The sequence below is a fragment of the Scyliorhinus torazame genome, chromosome 23 (assembly GCF_047496885.1).
Source record: "Scyliorhinus torazame isolate Kashiwa2021f chromosome 23, sScyTor2.1, whole genome shotgun sequence".
Classification (NCBI taxonomy): domain Eukaryota; kingdom Metazoa; phylum Chordata; class Chondrichthyes; order Carcharhiniformes; family Scyliorhinidae; genus Scyliorhinus; species Scyliorhinus torazame.
In genome coordinates this window covers 51,314,018-51,336,238 of record NC_092729.1, presented here as the reverse complement: position 1 = coordinate 51,336,238, position 22,221 = coordinate 51,314,018, and the positions used below count along the sequence as shown (strand labels likewise).

At 56.9% G+C, this 22,221-nt stretch overlaps 2 long non-coding RNA genes across 3 annotated transcripts in view; one reads left to right on the top strand and one right to left on the bottom strand.

The window, feature by feature from the left end:
- Window positions 1–22,221, bottom strand: part of LOC140399605 (uncharacterized) — a 1,122,925-nt gene that overhangs the window by 29,607 nt on the left and 1,071,097 nt on the right. The window lies entirely within an intron of this gene.
- Window positions 1,707–22,221, top strand: part of LOC140399606 (uncharacterized) — a 93,419-nt gene continuing 72,904 nt past the window's right edge. For both annotated transcript variants that reach the window (XR_011937756.1, XR_011937757.1), the window contains exon 1: window positions 1,707–1,759. This is a non-coding gene — a long non-coding RNA (uncharacterized lncRNA). The remainder of the gene's footprint in view (window positions 1,760–22,221) is intronic.

Sequence of the window (22,221 nt, the reverse complement as noted above, 5' to 3'; positions counted from 1 at the left end):
CTGTGTGTCCCTCACACTGTCTGTGTCCCTCGCTCTCTGTGTGTCCCAGCTCTCTGTGTGTCCCTCGCTCTCTGTGTGCCTCTCGCTCTCTGTGTGTCCCTCGTTCTCTGTGTGTCCCTCGCTCTGTGTGTGTGTCCCTCGCTCTCTGTGTGTGTCCCTCGCTCTCTATGTGTCCCTCATTCTCTGTGTGTGTCCCTCGTTCTCTGTGTGTGTCCCTCGTTCTCTGTGTGTGTCCCTCGCTCTGTGTGTGTCCCTCGCTATCTGTGTGTCCCTCGCTCTCTGTGTGCCTCGCTCTATGTGTCCCTCGCTCTCTGTGTCCCTCGCTCTGCGTTCCTCGCTCTGTGCGTCACTCTCTCTGTGCGTCCCTCGATCTCTGTGTGTCCCACGCTCTGTGTGTGTCCTTTGCTCTCTGTGTGTCCCTTGCTCTCTGTGTGCCCCTCGCTCTGTGTGTCCCTCGCTCTCTGTGTCTCCCTCGCTCTGTGTGTCCCTCGCACTCTGTGTGTCCCTCGCTCTCTGTGTGTCGCTCGCTCTCTGTGTGACCCTCGCTCTCTGTGTGTGTTCCTCGCTCTCTGTGTGTCCCTCGCTCTCTGTGTGTCCCTCGCTCTCTGTGTGTGTCCCTCGCTCTCTGTGTGTGTTCCTCGCTCTCTGTGTGTCCCTCGCACTCTGTGTGTCCCTCACTCTCTGCGTGTCCGTCGCTCTCTGTGTGTCCCTTGCTCTCTGTGTGTCCCTCGCACTCTGTGTGTACCTCGCTCTCTGTGTGTGTCCCTCGCTCTCTGTGTGTGTTCCTCGCTCTCTGTGTGTCCCTCGCTCTCTGTGTGTGTCCCTCGCTCTCTGTGCACCCCTCGCTCTCTGTGTGTCCCTCGCTCTCTGTGTCCCTCGCTCTTTGTATGTTCCTCGCTCTCTGTGCGTCCCAATCTCTCTGTGTGTCCCTCGCTCTCTGTGTGTGTCCCTCGCTCTCTGTGTGTGTTCCTCGCTCTCTGTGTGTCCCTCGCTCTCTGTGTGTGTCCCTCGCTCTCTGTGCACCCCTCGCTCTCTGTGTCCCTCGCTCTTTGTATGTCCCTCGCTCTCTGTGCGTCCCAATCTCTCTGTGTGTCCCTCGCTCTCTGTGTGTCCCTCGCTCTCTGTGTGTCCCTCGTTCTCTGTGTGTTCCTCGTTCTCTGTGTTTCCCTCGCTCTCTGTGCACCCCTCGCTCTCTGTGCACCCCTCGCTCTCTGTGTCCCTCGCTCTCTGTGTGTCCCTCGCTCTCTGTGTGTCCCTTCGTCTGTGTGTCCCTTGCTCCAGATGTTGAAGGAAGATGCCAGCCCCGGGCTTTGTGTAAACTTCCCCGGGGGAAATGGGAGTGGGGCCGCAGCGAAAGTCTGCAAACTAGCCCCCTTACACGATGCTTACTCCACCTGTACCCATTCCGCTTCTTCCTCTCCCCACCATTGCCGAATCTTCTCCAAATTCACCGCCCAATAATAATACAAAAGATTGGGAAGCACCAACCCCCCCCACCCACCCATTCTTTTTAAATGTGTGCTGGTCCTTTTGAAGAGAAATCCAAAATCTCCTTCCATTTACTGATGGAGATGTGATCTGCCACATTTTCTATCTGTTTAGAGCAGGGTGTCTGTGTGAGGGTAAGTGTGTTACTGTGTGTGTGGACTTTTCCCTATCTGTCTATCTGCCAGTCGCCCTGGTCCAACATTCTATTTCTCTCTCCACAGATGCTGCCTGACGTGCTCAGTATTTACCGCATTGGTACAAGAGCGAGGAGGTAAGGCTGAACTTATACAAGACACTAGTTAGACCTCAGCTGGAATATTGTGGACAGTTCTGGGCGTCACACTATAGGAAGGATGTGAACACACTGGAGCGAGTGCAGAGGAGGTTCACACGAATGGTTCAGGGATGAGAAACTTCAGTGATGAGGATAGATTGGAGAGATTGGGTCTGTTCTCCAAGGAGAGAAATGGCCAAGAGGAGATTAGATAGAGGTGATCAAATTCTTGGGGGTGCCGGACAGAGTAGACAGGGAGAAACGGTTCCCAGTATTAAGAAGCTCAAGAACGAGATGGCACAGAATTAAAGTGAATTGGAAAAGAAGCAAATATTTACTCTGTATCTAACCCCGTGCTGTATATGTCCTGGGAGTGTTTGATGGGGACAGTGTAGAGGGAGCATTACTCTGTATCTAACACCGTGCTGTACCTGTCCTGGGAGTGTTTGATGGGGACAGTGTGGAGGGAACTTTACTCTGTATCTAACCCCGTGCTGTACCTGTCCTGGGTGTGTTTGATGTTGACAGTGTAGAGGGAGCTTTACTCTATATCTTACCCCGTGCTATATCTGTGCTGGGAGTGTTTGATGGGCACAGTGTAGAGAGAGCCTTGCTCGATATCTAATACCGTGTTACACCTGTCCTGGGAGTGTTTGATGGGCACAGTGTAGAGAGAGCCTTGCTCGATATCTAATACCATGTTGTACCTGTCCTGGGAGTGTTTGCCAGGGACAGTGTAGAGAGACCTTGCTCGATATCTAATACCGTGATGTACCTGTCCTGGGAGTGTTTGCCAGGGACAGTGTAGAGGAATCTTTGTCTAACCCCATGATGTACCTTTGCTGGTCGTGTTTGACGGAGTTTCAAAATCTCAAATAAATGTCTTCTATTAGTTTCTCCATCCCTCTGTTTCTGCTTCCCTCTCTGTCTGTCTGGGAATATTGTCAGAACAAAATCCACGATCAGCAGTCAGCCATTTTAAGTTACTTAATGGTGGCCATTTTAGGTGAGCACAGCACAGTCATTTCTGACATTTGTACACGTTGGTATGACAAAATCCTGATGGAAAGTGTCTGATTTAAACAGCGATTTGTTGGGTAATGTGGATGAAGAAAGGGAGCTGGCTGTCCTTGTACACCAGTCACTGAAAGTGGAGAGGGGGGTGCAGCAAGCAGTTAAGAAGACCAATGATATGTTGGCCTTCATTGAAAGAGGGATTTGAGTTCAGAAGTGGAGATGTCTTACTGCAGTTACACAAGGCCTTGGTGAGACCACACCTGGAGTATTGCGTACAGTTTCGGTCTCCCTAACTAAGAAAGGATAGAGTTGCCAGAGAGGGAGTGCAGCGGAGGGTCAATCGGCTGATAGGGAGGTTGCCGGACTGTCCTACAAGGAGAGATTGGTTTGACTGTGGCACAGTGGTTAGCACTGCTGCCTCACCGTGCCAGTGACCCGGGATAAATTCCGGCCTTGTGTGACTGATTACGTGGAGTTGGCAGTTTCTCCCCGTGTGTGCGTGGGTTTCCTCCGGGTGCTCCGCTTTCCTTCCACAGTCCAAAGATGTGCAGGCTAGGTGGAATGGTCCTGCTAAATTACCCCTTAGTGCCCAAGAAAGATTGTTTAGATTAGGTTAAGGAGTTATTGGGATAGGGCGGGTGACTGAGCTTACATAGAATGCTGTGTCAGAGGGTTGGTGTAGATTCGATGGGCAGAATGGCCTCCTTCTGCATTGTAGGGATTCTATCATTGTGCCTGTATTCACTAGGGCCTAGAAGGATGTGAGGAGATGTTGGCCGTGCTAAATTGTCCCTTTGTGGCCCAAAGGTTAGGTGGTGTTACTGGGGTTATTTGGATAGGGTGGAGGCGTGGGCTTGGGTAGGGTGCTCTCTCCGAGGGCCAGTGCAGGCTCGATGGGCCAAATGGGCTACTCCTGCAATGTATATTCTATGATTCTGTGAGCTCTGATTATTACATTCCAACAGCGCTGTGCAGACTATACACAGAGATGGAGATTCTGAACATTGAATTAATGTATTCTGTTATTCTCCCCATCTTCTCTGTCTCTGCATCTCTCTCTCTCTCTCTCTGGGAATCTGTCTAAACAAATCCACGATCAGCAGTCAGCCATTTTAAGTTACTGAACGGTGGCCATTTTATGTGAGCACAACACTGAGACAATTCGGACAGTTGTCCAAGTTAGTGTCAAACAAAAACTGAAGGAAAGAGTCAAATTTAAATGGTGATATGTTGGGCAATGTGGATGTACAAATGGAGCTTGTACACCAGTCACTGAAAGTGGAGAGGGGGGTGCAGTAAGCAGTTAAGAAGACCAATGATATGTTGGCCTTCATTGAAAGAGGGATTTGAATTCAGAAGTGGAGATGTCTTACTGCAGTTACACAAGGCCTTGGTGAGACCACACCTGGAGTACTGTGTACAGTTTCGGTCTCCCTAACATAGAAAGGATATAGTTGCCAGAGAGGGAGTGCAGCGGAGGGTCAATCGGCTGAAGGTGAGATTGCCGGACTGTCCTAGGAGGAGAGATTGGTTCAATAGGACCCGAACGAGCCCTGTTTCTCCAACCTAACCCTGGAGATCTAATCCCACATTCCTGGTGATGTCTCCACTCTCAAAGATGGAAAGTTATTGACCAAGTTTAAAGCAGAAATTGACAGCTTTCTAAATCCCAATGACATAAAGGGACATGGGGATAGTGTTGGGGAAAAGACATTGAAGTGAAGATATTTCACAGCTGGATTCACAGAATACAGACAGCAAAGTATCTTAAATTTTGGAAGTGCCACAAATGTTGTGAAACATTTGGGAAATGATTAGAAACAGTTTGGACTGAGATCTCCTCAGTGACCTGTGTGCTGTCCCCACCCCCGACTTTCTGTCAGGAATGTTCCCCTCGGTGTGTTTCCTGTATCTGCAAAGGTAACACTTGTCCTGTCTATGGTTATGTTAAGTCAGCAGACAGCCACAGATTCACAATGTCCTGTCCTTATTTCTGTCTTTGTTTAACATTTGTTCCCTCTGAATTTCTGACCTGTTGGGAATAACCATTCGTCTGTCGCCTTAGGAAGGCTTTCCATAGAATGAGTAAAAACTAGCAAGAAATCACAGAATGTGAGTTAAACACAACTTCATTCCTGCTTCCATTTAGAGAGAAGATTCCTGGCCAGGCAAACAAAGCTCATTGCAAAGTTTCACTTCATATTTTACTTGTTCACAGGCAGATTTTTCACTGAAATCTTCTGATGTTAATTCCTGAGATTAGAATTTATAAAGAAACAATTTGGATTGAATGAAAACGGTCAGTTTGATAACCCTAATGTCCTGACTGCCTCACGTCCTGGCACCCTCACACCATCACACCCTCATGTCCCCTAACCCTCACATCCTGACCCACTCCCGTCCCCGAAACCTCAGATCCTGACCCGCTGTGTACCTCTTTCTCTGTGTGTGTCCCTCACTCTCTCCGTGTGCCCACCTCTCTCTGTCCCTCTCTCCCTCTGTGTCCCTGTTGCTCTCAAAGTGTCCTCTCACTCTATCCCTCTCTTTCACTGTCTACCTCTTTCTCTCTGTGTCACTCTCCCTGTCGCCCTCTCCCTTTCTGTATCCCCCTCTCTCTGTCCCCCTCTCTCCCTCTCCCTCTATCTCTATCCCTCTTTCTCTTTGTCCCACTATCTATCACTGTGTACATCTCTCTCTCTTTCTATCACTCTATCGCTCACTCTCCTTCTCTCGCTGTTTCCCTCGCTCTTGCTGTGTCGTCGCTCTCGCTGTGTCCCTCGCTCTCGCTGTGTCCCTCGCTCTCACTGAGTCCCTCGCTCTCTGTGTACCCCTCACTCTCTGTGGGCCCCTCACTCTCTGTGTACCCCTCACTCTCTGTGCGTCCCTCGCTCATTGTGCGTCCCTCGCTCTCTGTGCGTCCCTCGCTCTCTGTGCGTCCCTTGCTCTCTGTGTGTCCCTCGCTCTCTGTGTGTCCCTCGCTCTCTGTGTGTTCCTTGCTCTCTGTGTGTCCCTCGCTCTCAGTGTGTCCCTCGCTCTCTGTGTGTGTTCCTCGCTCTCTGTGTGTGTTCCTTGCTCTCTGTGTGTCCCTCACTCTCTGTGTGTGTCCCTCGCTATCTGTGCATTCCTCTCTCTCTGTGAGTCCCTCGCTCTCTGTGTGTCCCTCGCTCTGTGCGTCCCTCGCTCTCTGTGTGACCCTCGCTCTCTGTGTGTCCCTCGCTCTCTGTGTGTATCCCTCGCTCTCTGTGTGTCCCTCGCTCTGTGTGTCCCTCGCTCTGTGTGTCCCTCGCTCTCTGTGTGTCCCTCGCTCTCTGTGTGTCCCTCGCTCTCTGTGTGTCCCTCGCTCTCTGTGTGTGTCCCTCGCTCCCTGTGTGTCCCTCGCTCACTCTGCGTCCCTCGCTCTCTGTCCGCCCCTCGCTCTCTGAGTGTCCCTTGCTCTGTGTGTCCCTCGCTCTCTGTGTGTTCCTCACTCTCTGTGCGTCCCTCGCTCTCTGTATTTCCCTCGCTCTCTGTGTCCCTGCTCTCTGTGTGTCCCTCGCTCTCTGTGTATTCCTCGCTCTCTGTGTGTCCCTCACTCTCTGTGTTTCCCTCGCTCTCTGTGTGTCCCTCACTCTCTGTGTGACCCTCGCTCTCTGTGTGTGTCCCTCGCTCTCTGTGTGTCCCTCGCCCTGTGTGTGTGTTACTTGCTCTCTGTGTCCCTCGCTCTCTGGTGTGTCCCTCGCTCTCTGTGCATCCCTCGCTCTCTGTGAGTCCCTCGCTCTCTGTGTGTGTTCCTTGCTCTCTGTGTGTCCCTCGCTCTCTGTGTGAGTCCCTCGCTCTCTGTGTGACCCTCGCTCTCTGTGTGTCCCTCGCTCTCTGTGTGTCCCTCGTTCTCTGTGTGTCCCTCGCTCTCTGTGTGTGTCCCTAGCTCTCTGTGTGTCCCTCGCTCTCTGTGCGTCCCTAGCTCTCTGTGCGTTCCTCGCTCTCTGTGTGTCCCTTGCTCTCTGTGTCCCTCGCTCTCTGTGTGTCCCTCGCTCTCTGTGTGTCCCTCGCTCTCTGTGTGTTCTTCGCTCTCTGTGTGTACCTCACTCTCTGTGTGTCCCTCACTCTCTGTGTGTCCCTCGCTCTCTGTGTGTGTCCCTCGCTCTCTGTGTGTGTTCCTCGCTCTCTGTGCACCCCTCGCTCTCTGTGTAATTCGCTCTCTGTGTGTCCCTCGCTCTCTGTGTGTCCCTCGCTCTGTGTGTCCCTCGCTCTCTGTGTGTGTCCCTCGCTCTCTGTGTGTGTTCCTAGCTCTCTGTGTGTCCCTCGCTCTCTGTGTGTGTCCCTCGCTATCTGTGCATTCCTCTCTCTCTGTGAGTCCCTCGCTCTCTGTGTGTCCCTCGCTCTGTGTGTCCCTCGCTCTCTGTGTGACCCTCGCTCTCTGTGTGTCCCTCGCTCTGTGTGTCCCTCGCTCTCTGTGTGACCCTCGCTCTCTGTGTGTCCCTCGCTCTCTGTGTGTCCATCGCTCTCTGTGTGTCCCTCGCTCTCTGTGTGTCCCTCGCTCTGTGTGTCCCTTGCTCTCTGTGTGTGTCCCTCGCTCTCTGTGTGTGTTCCTAGCTCTCTGTGTGTCCCTCGCTCTCTGTGTGTGTCCCTCGCTATCTGTGCATTCCTCTCTCTCTGTGAGTCCCTCGCTCTCTGTGTGTCCCTCGCTCTGTGTGTCCCTCGCTCTCTGTGTGACCCTCGCTCTCTGTGTGTCCCTCGCTCTGTGTGTCCCTCGCTCTCTGTGTGACCCTCGCTCTCTGTGTGTCCCTCGCTCTCTGTGTGTCCATCGCTCTCTGTGTGTCCCTCGTTCTCTGTGTGTATCCCTCGCTCTGTGTGTGTCCCTCGCTCTGTGTGTCCCTCGCTCTCACTGTGTCCCTCGCTCTCTGTGTGTGTCCCTCGCTCTCTGTGTGTGTCCCTCGCTCTCTGTGCGTCCCTCGCTCTCTGTGCGCCCCTCGCTCTCTGTGTGTCCCTTGCTCTGTGTGTCCCTCGCTCTCTGTGTGTCCCTCACTCTCTGTGTGTTCCTCACTCTCTGTGCGTCCCTCGCTCTCTGTATGTCCGTCGCTCTCTGTGTCCCTCGCTCTCTGTGTGTGCCTCGCTCTCTGTGTGTTCCTTGCTCTCTGTGTGTCCCTCACTCTCTGTGTTTCCCTCGCTCTCTGTATGTCCCTCACTCTCTGTGTGTCCCTCGCTCTCTGTGTGTGTCCCTCGCTCTCTGTGTGTCCCTCGCTCTGTGTGTGTGTTACTTGCTCTCTGTGTGTCCCTCGCTCTCTGTGTGTGTCCCTCGCTCTCTGTGCATCCCTCGCTCTCTTTATGTCCCTCGCTCTCTGTGTGTGGTCCTTGCTCTCTGTGTGTCCCTCGCTCTCTGTGTGTGTCCCTCGCTCTCTGTGTGACCCTCGCTCTCTGTGTGTCCCTCGCTCTCTGTGTGTTCCTCGCTCTCTGTGTGTCCCTCGCTCTCTGTGTGTCCCTCGCTCTCTGTGCGTCCCTAGCTCTCTGTGTGTTCCTCGCTCTCTGTGCGTCCCTCGCTCTCTGTGTGTCCCTCGCTCTCTGTGTGTTCTTCGCTCTCTGTGTGTACCTCACTCTCTGTGTGTCCCTTGCTCTGTATGTGTGTCCCTCGCTCTCTGTGTGTGTTCCTCGCTCTCTGTGCACCCCTCGCTCTCTATGTAATTCGCTCTCTGTGTGTCCCTCGCTCTCTGTGCGTCCCTCGCTCTCTGTGTCCTTCGCTCTCTGTGTGTCCCTCGCTCTCTGTGCGTCCCTCGCTCTCTCTGCTGTCCCTCGCTCTCTGTGTGTCCCTCGCTCTCTGTGAGTCCCCCGCTCTCTGTGTGTGTTCCTCGCTCTCAGTGTGTCCCTCGCTCTCTGTGTGTCCCTCGCTCTCTGTGTGTGTCCCTCGCACTCTGTGTGTCCCTCGCTCTGTGCGTTCCTCGATCTCTGTGCGTCCCTCGCTCTGTGTGTGTGTCCCTCACTCTGTGCCTCCCTCGCTCTCTGTGTGTCCCTCGCTCTCTGTGCGTCCCTCGCTCTCTGTGTCCTTCGCTCTCTGTGTGTCCCTCGCTCTCTGTGCGTCCCTCGCTCTCTCTGCTGTCCCTCGCTCTCTGTGTGTCCCTCGCTCTCTGTGTGTCCCCCGCTCTCTGTGTGTGTCCCTCGCTCTGTGCGTTCCTCGATCTCTGTGCGTCCCTCGCTCTGTGTGTGTGTCCCTCACTCTGTGCCTCCCTCGCTCTCTGTGTGAGTCCCTCGCTCTGTGCGTCCCTCGCTCTCTGTGCGTCCCTCGCTCTCTGTGTGCACCCCGCTCTCTGTGTGTGTCCCTCGCTCTCTGTGTGTCCCTCGCTCTCTGTGTGTCCCTCGCTCTCTGTGCATCCCTCGCTCTCTTTAAGTCCCTCGCTCTCTGTGTGTGGTCCTTGCTCTCTGTGTGTCCCTCGCTCTCTGTGTGTGTCCCTCGCTCTCTGTGTGACCCTCGCTCTCTGTGTGTCCCTCGCTCTCTGTGTGTTCCTCGCTCTCTGTGTGTCCCTCGCTCTCTGTGTGTCCCTCGCTCTCTGTGCGTCCCTAGCTCTCTGTGTGTTCCTCGCTCTCTGTGCGTCCCTCGCTCTCTGTGTGTCCCTCGCTCTCTGTGTGTCCCTCGCTCTCTGTGTGTTCTTCGCTCTCTGTGTGTACCTCACTCTCTGTGTGTCCCTCACTCTCTGTGTGTCCCTTGCTCTGTATGTGTGTCCCTCCCTCTCTGTGTGTGTTCCTCGCTCTCTGTGCACCCCTCGCTCTCTGTGTAATTCGCTCTCTGTGTGTCCCTCGCTCTCTGTGCGTCCCTCGCTCTCTGTGTGTCCCTCGCTCTCTGTGCGTCCCTCGCTCTCTGTGTCCTTCGCTCTCTGTGTGTCCCTCGCTCTCTGTGCGTCCCTCGCTCTCTCTGCTGTCCCTCGCTCTCTGTGTGTCCCTCGCTCTCTGTGTGTCCCCCGCTCTCTGTGTGTGTCCCTCGCTCTCTGTGTGTCCCTCGCTCTTTGTGTGTGTCCCTCGCACACTGTGTGTCCCTCGCTCTGTGCGTTCCTCGATCTCTGTGCGTCCCTCGCTCTGTGTGTGTGTCCCTCACTCTGTGCCTCCCTCGCTCTCTGTGTCTGTCCCTCGCTCTGTGCGTCCCTCGCTCTCTGTGCGTCCCTCGCTCTCTGTGTGCCCCCCGCTCTCTGTGTGTGTCCCTCGCTCTGTGCGTCCTTCGCTCTCTGTGCGTCCCTCGCTCTTTGTGTGTCCCTCGCTCTTTGTGTGTCCCTCGCTCTCTGTGTGTCCCTCGCTCTGTGTGTCCCTCGCTCTGTGTGTCCCTCGCTCTCTGTGCGTCCCTCGCTCTCTGTGCGTCCCTTGCTCTCTGCGTCCCTCGCTCTGTGTGTCCCTCGCTCTCTGTGCGCCCCTCGCTCTCTGTGTGTCCCTCGCTCTGTGTGTCCCTCGTTCTCTGTGTGTCCCTCGCTCTGTGCGTCCCTCGCTCACTCTGTTCGTCCCTCGCTCTCTGTGCGTCCCTGGATCTCTGTGCGCCCCTCGCTCTCTGTGTGTGCCCCTCGCTCTGTGCGTTCCTCGCTCTCTGTGCATCCCTCGCTCTCTGTGCGTCCCTCGCTCTCTGTGCGTCCCTCGCTCTCTGTGTGTCCATCGCTCTCTGTGTGTAGCTCGATCTCTGTGCAGCCTTTGCTTTCTGTGAGTCCCTCGCTCTCTGTGCGCCCCTCGCTCTCTGTGCGTCCCTCGCACTCTGTGTGCCCCTCGCTCTCTGTGTGTCCCTCGCATTCTGCGACTCCCTCGCTCTCTGTTTCCCTCGCTCTCTGTGTTCCTCGCTCTCTGTGCCCCTCGCTGTCTGTGTCCCTCGGTGTCTGTGTCCCTCGCTCTCTGTAGCCCTCGGTCTTTGTGTCCCTCTCTCTGTGCGTCCCTCGCTCTGTGCGTCCCTCAATCTCTGTGTGTCCCTCGCTCTCTGCGTGTCCTTCGCTCTCTGTGTGTCCCTCGCTCTCTGTGTGTGTCCCTCGCTCTCAGTGTGTCCCTCGCTCTCTGTGTGTGTCCCTCGCTCTCTGTGTGTGTTCCTTGCTCTCTGTGTGTCCCTCACTCTCTGTGTGTGTCCCTCGCTATCTGTGCATTCCACTCTCTCTGTGAGTCCCTCGCTCTCTGTGTGTCCCTCGCTCTCTGTGTCCCTCGCTCTCTGTGTGACCCTCGCTCTCTATGTGTTCCTCGCTCTCTGTGTGTCCATCGCTCTCTGTGTGTCCCTCGTTCTCTGTGTGTATCCCTCGCTCTGTGTGTGTCCCTCGCTCTGTGTGTCCCTCGCTCTGTGTGTCCCTCGCTCTCTGTGTGTCCATCGCTCTCTGTGTGTCCCTCGCTCTATGTGTGTCCCTCGCTCTCTGTGTGTGTCCCTCGCTCCCTTTGTGTCCCTCGCTCTCTGTGCGTCCCTCGTTCTCTGTGCGCCCCTCGCTCTCTGTGTGTCCCTTGCTCTGTGTGTCCCTTGCTCTCTGTGTGTCCCTCACCCTCTGTGTGTTCCTGACTCTCTGTGCGTCCCTCGCTCTCTGTATGTCCCTCGCTCTCTGTGTCCCTCGCTCTCTGTGTGTCCCTCGCTCTCTGTGTGTTCCTCGCTCTCCGTGTGTCCCTCACTCTCTGTGTTTCCCTCGCTCTCTGTGTGTCCCTCACTCTCTGTGTGTCCCTCGCTCTCTGTGTGTCCCTCGCTCTGTGTGTGTGTTACTTGCTCTCTGTGTGTCCCTCGCTCTCTGTGTGTGTCCCTCGCTCTCTGTGCGTCCCTCGCTCTCTGTGTGTCCGTTGCTCTCTGTGTGTCCCTCGCTCTCTGTGTGTCCCTCGCTCTCTGTGTGACCCTCGCTCTCTGTGTGTCCCTCGCTCTCTGTGTGTCCCTCGCTCTCGGAGTGTCCCTCGTTCTCTGTGTGTCCCTCGCTCTCTGTGTGTGTTCCTCGCTCTCTGTGCACCCCTCGCTCTCTGTGTCCTTCGCTCTCTGTGTGTCCCTCGCTCTCTGAGTGTCCCTCGCTCTCTGTGTGTCCCTCGCTCTCTGTGTGTGTCCCTCGCTCTCTGTGTGACCCTCGCTCTCTGTGTGTCCCTCGCTCTCTGTGTGTCCCTCGCTCTCTGAGTGTCCCTCGTTCTCTGTGCGTCCCTCGCTCTCTGTGTGTGTTCCTTGCTCTCTGTGTGTCCCTCGCTCTCTGTGTGTCCCTCGCTCTCTGTGTGTCCCTCGCTCTCTGAGTGTCCCTCGTTCTCTGTGCGTCCCTCGCTCTCTGTGTGTGTCCCTCACTCTCTGTGTTTCCCTCGCTCTCTGTGTGTCCCTCACTCTCTGTGTGTCCCTCGCTCTCTGTGTGTCCCTCGCTCTGTGTGTGTGTTACTTGCTCTCTGTGTGTCCCTCGCTCTCTGTGTGTGTCCCTCGCTCTCTGTGCGTCCCTCGCTCTCTGTGTGTCCGTTGCTCTCTGTGTGTCCCTCGCTCTCTGTGTGTCCCTCGCTCTCTGTGTGACCCTCGCTCTCTGTGTGTCCCTCGCTCTCAGTGTGTCCCTCGCTCTCTGAGTGTCCCTCGTTCTCTGTGTGTCCCTCGCTCTCTGTGTGTGTTCCTCGCTCTCTGTGCACCCCTCGCTCTCTGTGTCCTTTGCTCTCTGTGTGTCCCTCGCTCTCTGAGTGTCCCTCGCTCTCTGTGTGTCCCTCGCTCTCTGTGTGTGTCCCTCGCTCTCTGTGTGACCCTCGCTCTCTGTGTGTCCCTCGCTCTCTGTGTGTCCCTCGCTCTCTGAGTGTGTTCCTTGCTCTGTGTGTGTCCCTCGCTCTGTGTGTGTCCCTCGCTCTCTATGTGTGTCCCTCGCTCTCTGTGTGTCCCTCGCTCTCTGTGTGTCCCTCGCTCTCTGTGTGTCCCTCGCTCTCTGTGTGTGTCTCTCGCTCTCTGTGTGTGTCCCTCGCTCTCTGTGTGAGTCCCTCGCTCTCTGTGTGTGTTCCTCGCTCTCTGTGTGTGTCCCTCACTCTCTGTGTGTGTCCCTCGCTCTCTGTGTGTTCCTCGCTCTCTGTGTGTGTCCCTCGCTTTCTGTGTGTGTCCCTCGCTCTCTGTGTGTCCCTCGCTCTCTGTGTGTCCCAGCTCTCTGTGTGTCCCTCGCTCTCTGTGTGTCCCTCGTTCTCTGTGTGTGTTCCTCGCTCTCTGTGTGTCCCTCGCTCTCTGTGTCCCTCGCTCTCTGGGTTCCCCTCGCTCTGTGCGTCCCTCGCTCTCTGTGTGTCCCTCGCTCTCTGTGTGTCCCTCGTGCTCTGTGTGTCCCTCGCTCTCTGTGTATCCCAGCTCTCTGTGTGTCCCTCGCTCTCTGTGTGCGCCTCGCTCTCGGTGTGTGTCTCTCGCTCTCTGTGTGTGTCTCTCGCTCTCTGTGTGTGTCCCTCGCTCTCTGTGTGTCCCTCGCTCTGTGTGTGTCCCAACTCTCTGTGTGTCCCTCACTCTCTGTGTGTCCCTCGCTCTCTGTGTGTGTCCCTCGCTCTGTGTGTGTCCCTCGCTCTCTGTGTGTCCCTCGCTCTCTGTGTGTCCCTCGCTCTCTGTGTGTCCCTCGCTCTCTGTGTGTCGCTCGCTCTGTGTGTCCCTCGCACTCTGTGTGTCCCTCGCTCTCTGTGTGTCACTCGCTCTCTGTGTGACCCTCGCTCTCTGTGTGTGTTCCTCGTTCTCTGTGTATCCCTCGCTCTCTGTGTGTCCCTTGCTCTCTGTGTGTGTCCCTCGCTCTCTGTGTGTGTTCCTCGCTCTCTGTGTGTGTCCCTCGCTCTCTGTGTGTGTCCTTTGCTCTCTGTGTGCCCCTCGCTCTCTGTGTGTCCCTCACTCTCTGTGTGTCTCTCGCTCTCTGTGTGTCCCTCGCTCTCTGTGTGTGTTCCTCGCTCTGTGTGTGTCCCTCGCTCTCTGCGTGTCCGTCGCTCTGTGTGTGTGTCCCTTGCACGGTGTGTGTCCCTCGCTCACTGTGTGTGTCCCTCGCTCTCTGTGTGTGTTCCTCGCTCTGTGTGTGTCCCTCGCTCTCTGCGTGTCCGTCGCTCTCTGTGTGTCCCTTGCTCTCTGTGTGTTCCTCGCACTCTGTGTGTACCTCGCTCTCTGTGTGTGTCCCTCGCTCTCTGTGTATGTTCCTCGCTCTCTGTGTGTCCCTCGCTGTCTGTGTGTGTCCCTCGCTCTCAGTGCACCCCTCGCTCTCTGTGTCCCTCGCTCTTTGTGTGTCCCTCGCTCTCTGTGCGTCCCAATCTCTCTGTGTGTCCCTCGCTCTCTGTGTCTCCCTCGCTCTCTGTGTGTCCCTCGTTCTCTGTGTGTTCCTCGTTCTCTGTGTGTCCCTCGCTCTCTGTGCACCACTCGCTCTCTTTGTCCCTCGCTCTCTGTGTGTCCCTCGCTCTCTGTGTGTCCCTTGCTCACTATGTGCCTCGCTCTCTGTGCGTCCCTCGCTCTCTGTGTGTTCCTCGCTCTCTGTGTGTCCCTCGCTCTCTGTGTGTCGCCCTCTGTCTGTCCCTCGCTCTCTGTGTGTCCCTCGCTCTCTGTGCACCCCTCGTTTTCTGTGCCCTTGCTCTCTGTGTGTCCCTCGCTCTCTGTGCGTGGCCCTCGCTCTCTGTGTGTCCCTCGCTCTCTGTGTGTTCCTCGCTCTCTTTGTGTCCCTCGCTCTCTGTGTGTCCCTCGCTCTCTGTGTCCCTCGCTCTCTGGGTTCCCCTCGCTCTGTGCGTCCCTCGCTCTCTGTGTGTCCCTCGCTCTCTGTGTGTCCCTCGTGCTCTGTGTGTCCCTCGCTCTCTGTGTATCCCAGCTCTCTGTGTGTCCCTCGCTCTCTGTGTGCGCCTCGCTCTCGGTGTGTGTCTCTCGCTCTCTGTGTGTGTCTCTCGCTCTCTGTGTGTGTCCCTCGCTCTCTGTGTGTCCCTCGCTCTGTGTGTGTCCCAACTCTCTGTGTGTCCCTCACTCTCTGTGAGTCCCTCGCTCTCTGTGTGTGTCCCTCGCTCTGTGTGTGTCCCTCGCTCTCTGTGTGTCCCTCGCTCTCTGTGTGTCCCTCGCTCTCTGTGTGTCGCTCGCTCTGTGTGTCCCTCGCACTCTGTGTGTCCCTCGCTCTCTGTGTGTCACTCGCTCTCTGTGTGACTCTCACTCTCTGTGTGTGTTCCTCGTTCTCTGTGTATCCCTCGCTCTCTGTGTGTCCCTTGCTCTCTGTGGGTGTCCCTCGCTCTCTGTGTGTGTTCCTCGCTCTCTGTGTGTGTCCCTCGCTCTCTGTGTGTGTCCTTTGCTCTCTGTGTGCCCCTCGCTCTCTGTGTGTCCCTCACTCTCTGTGTGTCTCTCGCTCTCTGTGTGTCCCTCGCTCTGTGTGTGTGTCCCTTGCACGGTGTGTGTCCCTCGCTCTCTGTGTGTGTCCCTCGCTCTCTGTGTGTGTTCCTCGCTCTGTGTGTGTCCCTCGCTCTCTGCGTGTCCGTCGCTCTCTGTGTGTCCCTTGCTCTCTGTGTGTTCCTCGCACTCTGTGTGTACCTCGCTCTCTGTGTGTGTCCCTCGCTCTCTGTGTATGTTCCTCGCTCTCTGTGTGTCCCTCGCTGTCTGTGTGTGTCCCTCGCTCTCTGTGCACCCCTCGCTCTCTGTGTCCCTCGCTCTTTGTGTGTCCCTCGCTCTCTGTGCGTCCCAATCTCTCTGTGTGTCCCTCGCTCTCTGTGTCTCCCTCGCTCTCTGTGTGTCCCTCGTTCTCTGTGTGTTCCTCGTTCTCTGTGTGTCCCTCGCTCTCTGTGCACCACTCGCTCTCTTTGTCCCTCGCTCTCTGTGTGTCCCTCGCTCTCTGTGTGTCCCTTGCTCACTATGTGCCTCGCTCTCTGTGCGTCCCTCGCTCTCTGTGTGTTCCTCGCTCTCTGTGTGTCCCTCGCTCTCTGTGTGTCGCCCTCTGTGTGTCCCTCGCTCTCTGTGTGTCCCTCGCTCTCTGTGCACCCCTCGTTTTCTGTGCCCTTGCTCTCTGTGTGTCCCTCGCTCTCTGTGCGTGGCCCTCGCTCTCTGTGTGTCCCTCGCTCTCTGTGTGTTCCTCGCTCTCTTTGTGTCCCTCGCTCTCTGTGTGTCCCTCGCTCTCTGTGTGTCCGTTGCTCTCTGTGTGTCCCTCGCTCTCTGTGTGTCCCTCACTCTCTGTGTGTCCCTCGCTCTCTGTGTGTCCCAGCTCTCTGTGTGTCCCTCGCTCTCTGTGTGTCCCTCGCTCTCTGTGTGCCCCTCGCTCTCTGTGTGTCCCTCGCTCTCTGTGCGTCACTCGCTCTGTGTGTGTCCCAACTCTCTGTGTGTCCCTCGCTCTCTGTGTGTCCCTCGCTCTCTGTGTGTGTCCCTCGCTCTGTGTGTCCCTCGCTCTCTGTGTGTGTCCCTCGCTCTGTGTGTGTCCCTCGCTCTCTGTGTGTCCCTCGCTCTCTGTGTGTCCCTCGCTCTCTGTGTGTCCCTCGCTCTCTGTGTGTCCCTCATTCTCTATGTGTCCTTAGCTCTGTGTGTGTCCCTCGCTCTGTGTGTGTGTCCCTCGCTCTCTGTGTGTGTCCCTCGCTCTCTGTGTGTCCCTCGCTCTGTGTGTGTGTCCCTCGCTCTCTGTGTGTCCCTCGCTCTGTGTGTGTCCCTCGCTCTCTGTGTGTCCCTCGCTCTGTGTGTGTGTCCCTCGCTCTGTGTGTGTGTCCCTCGCTCTGTGTGTGTCCCTCGCTCTCTATGTGTGTCCCTCGCTCTCTGTGTGTCCCTCGCTCTCTGTGTGTCCCTCGCTCTCTATGTGTGTCCCTCGCTCTCTGTGTGTCCCTCGCTCTCTGTGTGTCCCTCACTCTGTGTGAGTCCCTCGCTCTCTGTGTGTGTCCCTCGCTCTGTGTGTGTCCCTCGCTCTCTATGTGTGTCCCTCGCTCTCTGTGTGTCCCTCGCTCTCTGTGTGTCCCTCGCTCTCTGTGTGTCCCTCACTCTGTGTGTCCCTCGCTCTGTGTGTCCCTCGCTCTCTGCGTCCCTCGCTCTGTGTGGCCCTCGCTCTCTGTGTGCCCCTCGCTCTGTGTGTCCCTCGTTCTCTGTGTGTCCCTCGCTCTGTGCGTCCCTCGCTCTGTGCGTCCCTCGCTCTCAGTGCGCCCCTCGCTCTCTGTGTGTCCCTCGCTCTCTATGTGTGTCCCTCGCTCTCTGTGTGCCCCTCGCTCTGTGCGTTCCTCGCTCTCTGTGCATCCCTCGCTCTCTGTGCGTCCCTCGCTCTGTGCGTCCCTCGCTCTCTGTGTGTCCATCGCTCTCTGTGTGTACCTCGATCTCTGTGTGTACCTCGATCTCTGTGCAGCCTTTGCTTTCTGTGAGTCCCTTGCTCTCTGTGCGCCCCTCGCTCTCTGTGTGTCCCTCGCTCTCTGTGTGCCCCTCGCTCTCTGTGCGCCCCTCGCTCTCTGTGCGTCCCTCGCTCTCTGTGTGCCCCTCGCTCTCTGTGTGTCCCTCGCATTCCGCGTCTCCCTCGCTCTCTGTTTCCCTCGCTCTCTGTGTTCCTCGCTCTCTGTGTCCCTCGCTGTCTGTGTCCCTCGGTGTCTGTGTCCCTCGCTCTCTGTAGCCCTCGCTCTTTGTGTCCCTCTCTCTGTGCGTCCCTCGCTCTGTGCGTCCCTCAATCTCTGTGTGTCCCTCGCTCTCTGCGTGTCCTTCGCTCTCTGTGTGTACCTCGCTCTCAGTGTGTCCCTCGCTCTCTGTGTGTGTTCCTTGCTCTCTGTGTGTCCCTCACTCTCTGTGTGTGTCCCTCGCTATCTGTGCATTCCTCTCTCTCTGTGCGTCCCTCGCTCTCTGTGTGTCCCTCGCTCTGTGTGTCCCTCGCTCTCTGTGTGACCCTCGCTCTCTATGTGTTCCTCGCTCTCTGTGTGTCCATCGCTCTCTGTGTGTCCCTCGTTCTGTGTGTGTATCCCTCGCTCTGTGTGTGTCCCTCGCTCTGTGTGTCCCTCGCTCTGTGTGTCCCTCGCTCTGTGTGTCCCTCGCTCTCTGTGTGTCCATCGCTCTCTGTGTGTCCCTCGCTCTATGTGTGTCCCTCGCTCTCTGTGTGTGTCCCTCGCACCCTGTGTGTCCCTCGCTCTCTGTGCGTCCCTCGTTCTCTGTGCGCCCCTCGCTCTCTGTGTGTCCCTTGCTCTGTGTGTCCCTTGCTCTCTGTGTGTCCCTCACTCTCTGTGTGTTCCTGACTCTCTGTGCGTCCCTCGCTCTCTGTATGTCCCTCGCTCTCTGTGTCCCTCGCTCTCTGTGTGTCCCTCGCTCTCTGTGTTTTCCTCGCTCTCCGTGTGTCCCTCACTCTCTGTGTTTCCCTCGCTCTCTGTGTGTCCCTCACTCTCTGTGTGTCCCTCGCTCTCTGTGTGTCCCTCGCTCTGTGTGTGTGTTACTTGCTCTCTGTGTGTCCCTCGCTCTGTGTGTGTCCCTCGCTCTCTGTGCGTCCCTCGCTCTCTGTGTGTGTTCCTTGCTCTCTGTGTGTCCCTCGCTCTCTGTGTGTGTCCCTCGCTCTCTGTGTGACCCTTGCTCTCTGTGTGTCCCTCGCTCTCTGTGTGTCCCTCGCTCTCTGAGTGTCCCTCGTTCTCTGTGTGTCCCTCGCTCTCTGTGTGTGTTCCTCGCTCTCTGTGCACCCCTCGCTCTCTGTGTCCTTCGCTCTCTGTGTGTCCCTCGCTCTCTGAGTGTCCCTCGCTCTCTGTGTGTCCCTCGCTCTCTGTGTGTGTCCCTCGCTCTCTGTGTGACCCTCGCTCTCTGTGTGTCCCTCGCTCTCTATGTGTCCCTCGCTCTCTGAATGTCCCTCGTTCTCTGTGCGTCCCTCGCTCTCTGTGTGTGTTCCTTGCTCTCTGTGTGTCCCTCGTTCTCTGTGTGTGTCCCTCGCTCTCTGTGTGACCCTCGCTCTCTATGTGTCTCTCGCTCTCTGTGTGTGTTCCTTGCTCTCTGTGTGTCCCTCGCTCTCTGTGTGTGTCCCTCGCTCTCTGTGTGACCCTCGCTCTCTGTGTGTCCCTCGCTCACTGTGTGTCCCTCGCTCTCTGAGTGTCCCTCGTTCTCTGTGTGTCCCTCGCTCTCTGTGAGTCCCTCGCTCTCTGTGTGTGTTCCTTGCTCTCTGTGTGTCCCTCGCTCTCTGTGTGTGTCCCTCGCTCTCTGTGTGACCCTCGCTGTCTGTGTGTCCCTCGCTCTCTGTGTGACCCTCGCTCTCTGTGTGCCCCTCGCTCTCTGTGTGTCCCTCGCTCTCTGTGTGTCCCTCGCTCTCTGTGTGTCCCAGCTCTCTGTGTGTCCCTCGCTCTCTGTGTGTCCCTCGCTCTCTGTGTGTGTTCCTCGCTCTCTGTGTGTCCCTCGCTCTCTGTGTGTCCCTCGCTCTCTGTGTCCCTCGCTCTCTGGGTGCCCCTCGCTCTGTGTGTCCCTCGCTCTCTGTGTGTCCCTCGCCCTCTGTGTGTCCCTCGCTCTCTGTGTGTCCCTCGCTCTCTGTGCACCCCTCGTTTTCTGTGCCCTTGCTCTCTGTGTGTCCCTCGCTCTCTTTGCGTGGCCCTCGCTCTCTGTGTGTCCCTCGCTCTCTGTGTGTTCCTCGCTCTCTTTGTGTCCCTCGCTCTCTGTGTGTCCCTCGCTCTCTGTGTGTCCCTCGCTCTCTGTGTGTACCTCGCTCTCTGTGTGTCCCTCACTCTCTGTGTGTCCCTCGCTCTCTGTGTGTCCCAGCTCTCTGTGTGTCCCTCGCTCTCTGTGTGCCCCTCGCTCTCTGTGTGTCCCTCACTCTCTGTGTGTCCCTCGCTCTCTGTGTGTGTTCCTCGCTCTCTGTGTGTCCCTCGCTCTCTGTGTCCCTCGCTCTCTGTGTGTGTCCCTCACTCTGTGTGTGTCCCTCGCTCTGTGTGTGTCCCTCGCTCTCTATGTGTGACCCTCGCTCTCTGTGTGTCCCAGCTCTCTGTGTGTCCCTCGCTCTCTGTGTGTCCCTCGCTCTCTGTGTGTGTACCTCGCTCTCTGTGTCCCTCGCTCTCTGTGTCCCTCGCTCTCTGGGTGCCCCTCGCTCTGTGTGTCCCTCGATCTCTGTGTGTCCCTCGCTCTCTGTGTATCCCTCGCTCTCTGTGTGTCCCTCGCTCTCTGTGTGTGTCCCTTGCACTGTGTGTGTCCGTCGCTCTCTGTGTGTGTCCCTCGCTCTCTGTGTGTGTTCCTCGCTCTGTGTGTCCCTCGCTCTCTGTGTGTGTCCCTTGCACTGTGTGTGTCCGTCGCTCTCTGTGTGTGTCCCTCGCTCTCTGTGTGTGTTCCTCGCTCTGTGTGTGTCCCCCGCTCTCTGCGTGTCCGTCGCTCTCTGTGTCTCCCTTGCTCTCTGTGTGTCCCTCGCACTCTGTGTGTACCTCGCTCTCTGTGTGTGTCCCTCGCTCTCTGTGTGTTTTCCTCGCTCTCTGTGTGTCCCTCGCTCTTTGTGTGTCCCTCGCTCTCTGTGCGCCCCAATCTCTCTGTGTGTCCCTCGCTCTCTGTGTGTCCCTCGCTCTCTGTGTGTCCCTCGTTCTCTGTGTGTTCCTCGTTCTCTGTGTGTCCCTCGCTCTCTGTGCACCCCTCGCTCTCTGTGTCCCTCGCTCTCTGTGTGTCCCTCGCTCTCTGTGTGTCCCTTGCTCACTATCTGCCTCGCTCTCTGTGCGTCCCTCGCTCTCTGTGTGTCCCTCGCTCTCTGTGTGTCCCTCGCTCTCTGTGTATCCCTCGCCCCCAGTGTGTCCCTCGCTCTCTGTGTGTCCCTCGCTCTCTGTGCACCCCTCGTTTTCTGTGCCCTTGCTCTCTGTGTGTCCCTCGCTCTCTGTGCGTGGCCCTCGCTCTCTGTGTGTCCCTCGCTCTCTGTGTGTTCCTCGCTCTCTTTGTGTCCCTCGCTCTCTGTGTGTCCCTCGCTCTCTGTGTGTCCCTCGCTCTCTGTGTGTACCTCGCTCTCTGTGTGTCCCTCACACTGTCTGTGTCCCTCGCTCTCTGTGTGTCCCAGCTCTCTGTGTGTCCCTCGCTCTCTGTGTGCCTCTCGCTCTCTGTGTGTCCCTCGTTCTCTGTGTGTCCCTCGCTCTGTGTGTGTGTCCCTCGCTCTCTGTGTGTGTCCCTCGCTCTCTATGTGTCCCTCATTCTCTGTGTGTGTCCCTCGTTCTCTGTGTGTGTCCCTCGTTCTCTGTGTGTCCCTCGTTCTCTGTGTGTGTCCCTCGTTCTCTGTGTGTGTCCCTCGCTCTGTGTGTGTCCCTCGCTATCTGTGTGTCCCTCGCTCTCTGTGTGCCTCGCTCTATGTGTCCCTCGCTCTCTGTGTCCCTCGCTCTGCGTTCCTCGCTCTGTGCGTCACTCTCTCTGTGCGTCCCTCGATCTCTGTGTGTCCCACGCTCTGTGTGTGTCCTTTGCTCTCTGTGTGTCCCTTGCTCTCTGTGTGCCCCTCGCTCTGTGTGTCCCTCGCTCTCTGTGTCTCCCTCGCTCTGTGTGTCCCTCGCACTCTGTGTGTCCCTCGCTCTCTGTGTGTCGCTCGCTCTCTGTGTGACCCTCGCTCTCTGTGTGTGTTCCTCGCTCTCTGTGTGTCCCTCGCTCTCTGTGTGTCCCTCGCTCTCTGTGTGTGTCCCTCGCTCTCTGTGTGTGTTCCTCGCTCTCTGTGTGTCCCTCGCACTCTGTGTGTCCCTCACTCTCTGCGTGTCCGTCGCTCTCTGTGTGTCCCTTGCTCTCTGTGTGTCCCTCGCACTCTGTGTGTACCTCGCTCTCTGTGTGTGTCCCTCGCTCTCTGTGTGTGTTCCTCGCTCTCTGTGTGTCCCTCGCTCTCTGTGTGTGTCCCTCGCTCTCTGTGCACCCCTCGCTCTCTGTGTGTCCCTCGCTCTCTGTGTCCCTCGCTCTTTGTATGTCCCTCGCTCTCTGTGCGTCCCAATCTCTCTGTGTGTCCCTCGCTCTCTGTGTGTGTCCCTCGCTCTCTGTGTGTGTTCCTCGCTCTCTGTGTGTCCCTCGCTCTCTGTGTGTGTCCCTCGCTCTCTGTGCACCCCTCGCTCTCTGTGTCCCTCGCTCTTTGTATGTCCCTCGCTCTCTGTGCGTCCCAATCTCTCTGTGTGTCCCTCGCTCTCTGTGTGTCCCTCGCTCTCTGTGTGTCCCTCGTTCTCTGTGTGTTCCTCGTTCTCTGTGTTTCCCTCGCTCTCTGTGCACCCCTCGCTCTCTGTGCACCCCTCGCTCTCTGTGTCCCTCGCTCTCTGTGTGTCCCTCGCTCTCTGTGTGTCCCTTCGTCTGTGTGTCCCTTGCTCCAGATGTTGAAGGAAGATGCCAGCCCCGGGCTTTGTGTAAACTTCCCCGGGGGAAATGGGAGGGGGCCGCAGCGAAAGTCTGCAAACTAGCCCCGTTACACGATGCTTACTCCACCTGTACCCATTCCGCTTCTTCCTCTCCCCACCATTGCCGAATCTTCTCCAAATTCACCGCCCAATAATAATACAAAAGATTGGGAAGCACCAACCCCCCCACCCACCCATTCTTTTTAAATGTGTGCTGGTCCTTTTGAAGAGAAATCCAAAATCTCCTTCCATTTACTGATGGAGATGTGATCTGCCGCATTTTCTATCTGTTTAGAGCAGGGTGTCTGTGTGAGGGTAAGTGTGTTACTGTGTGTGTGGACTTT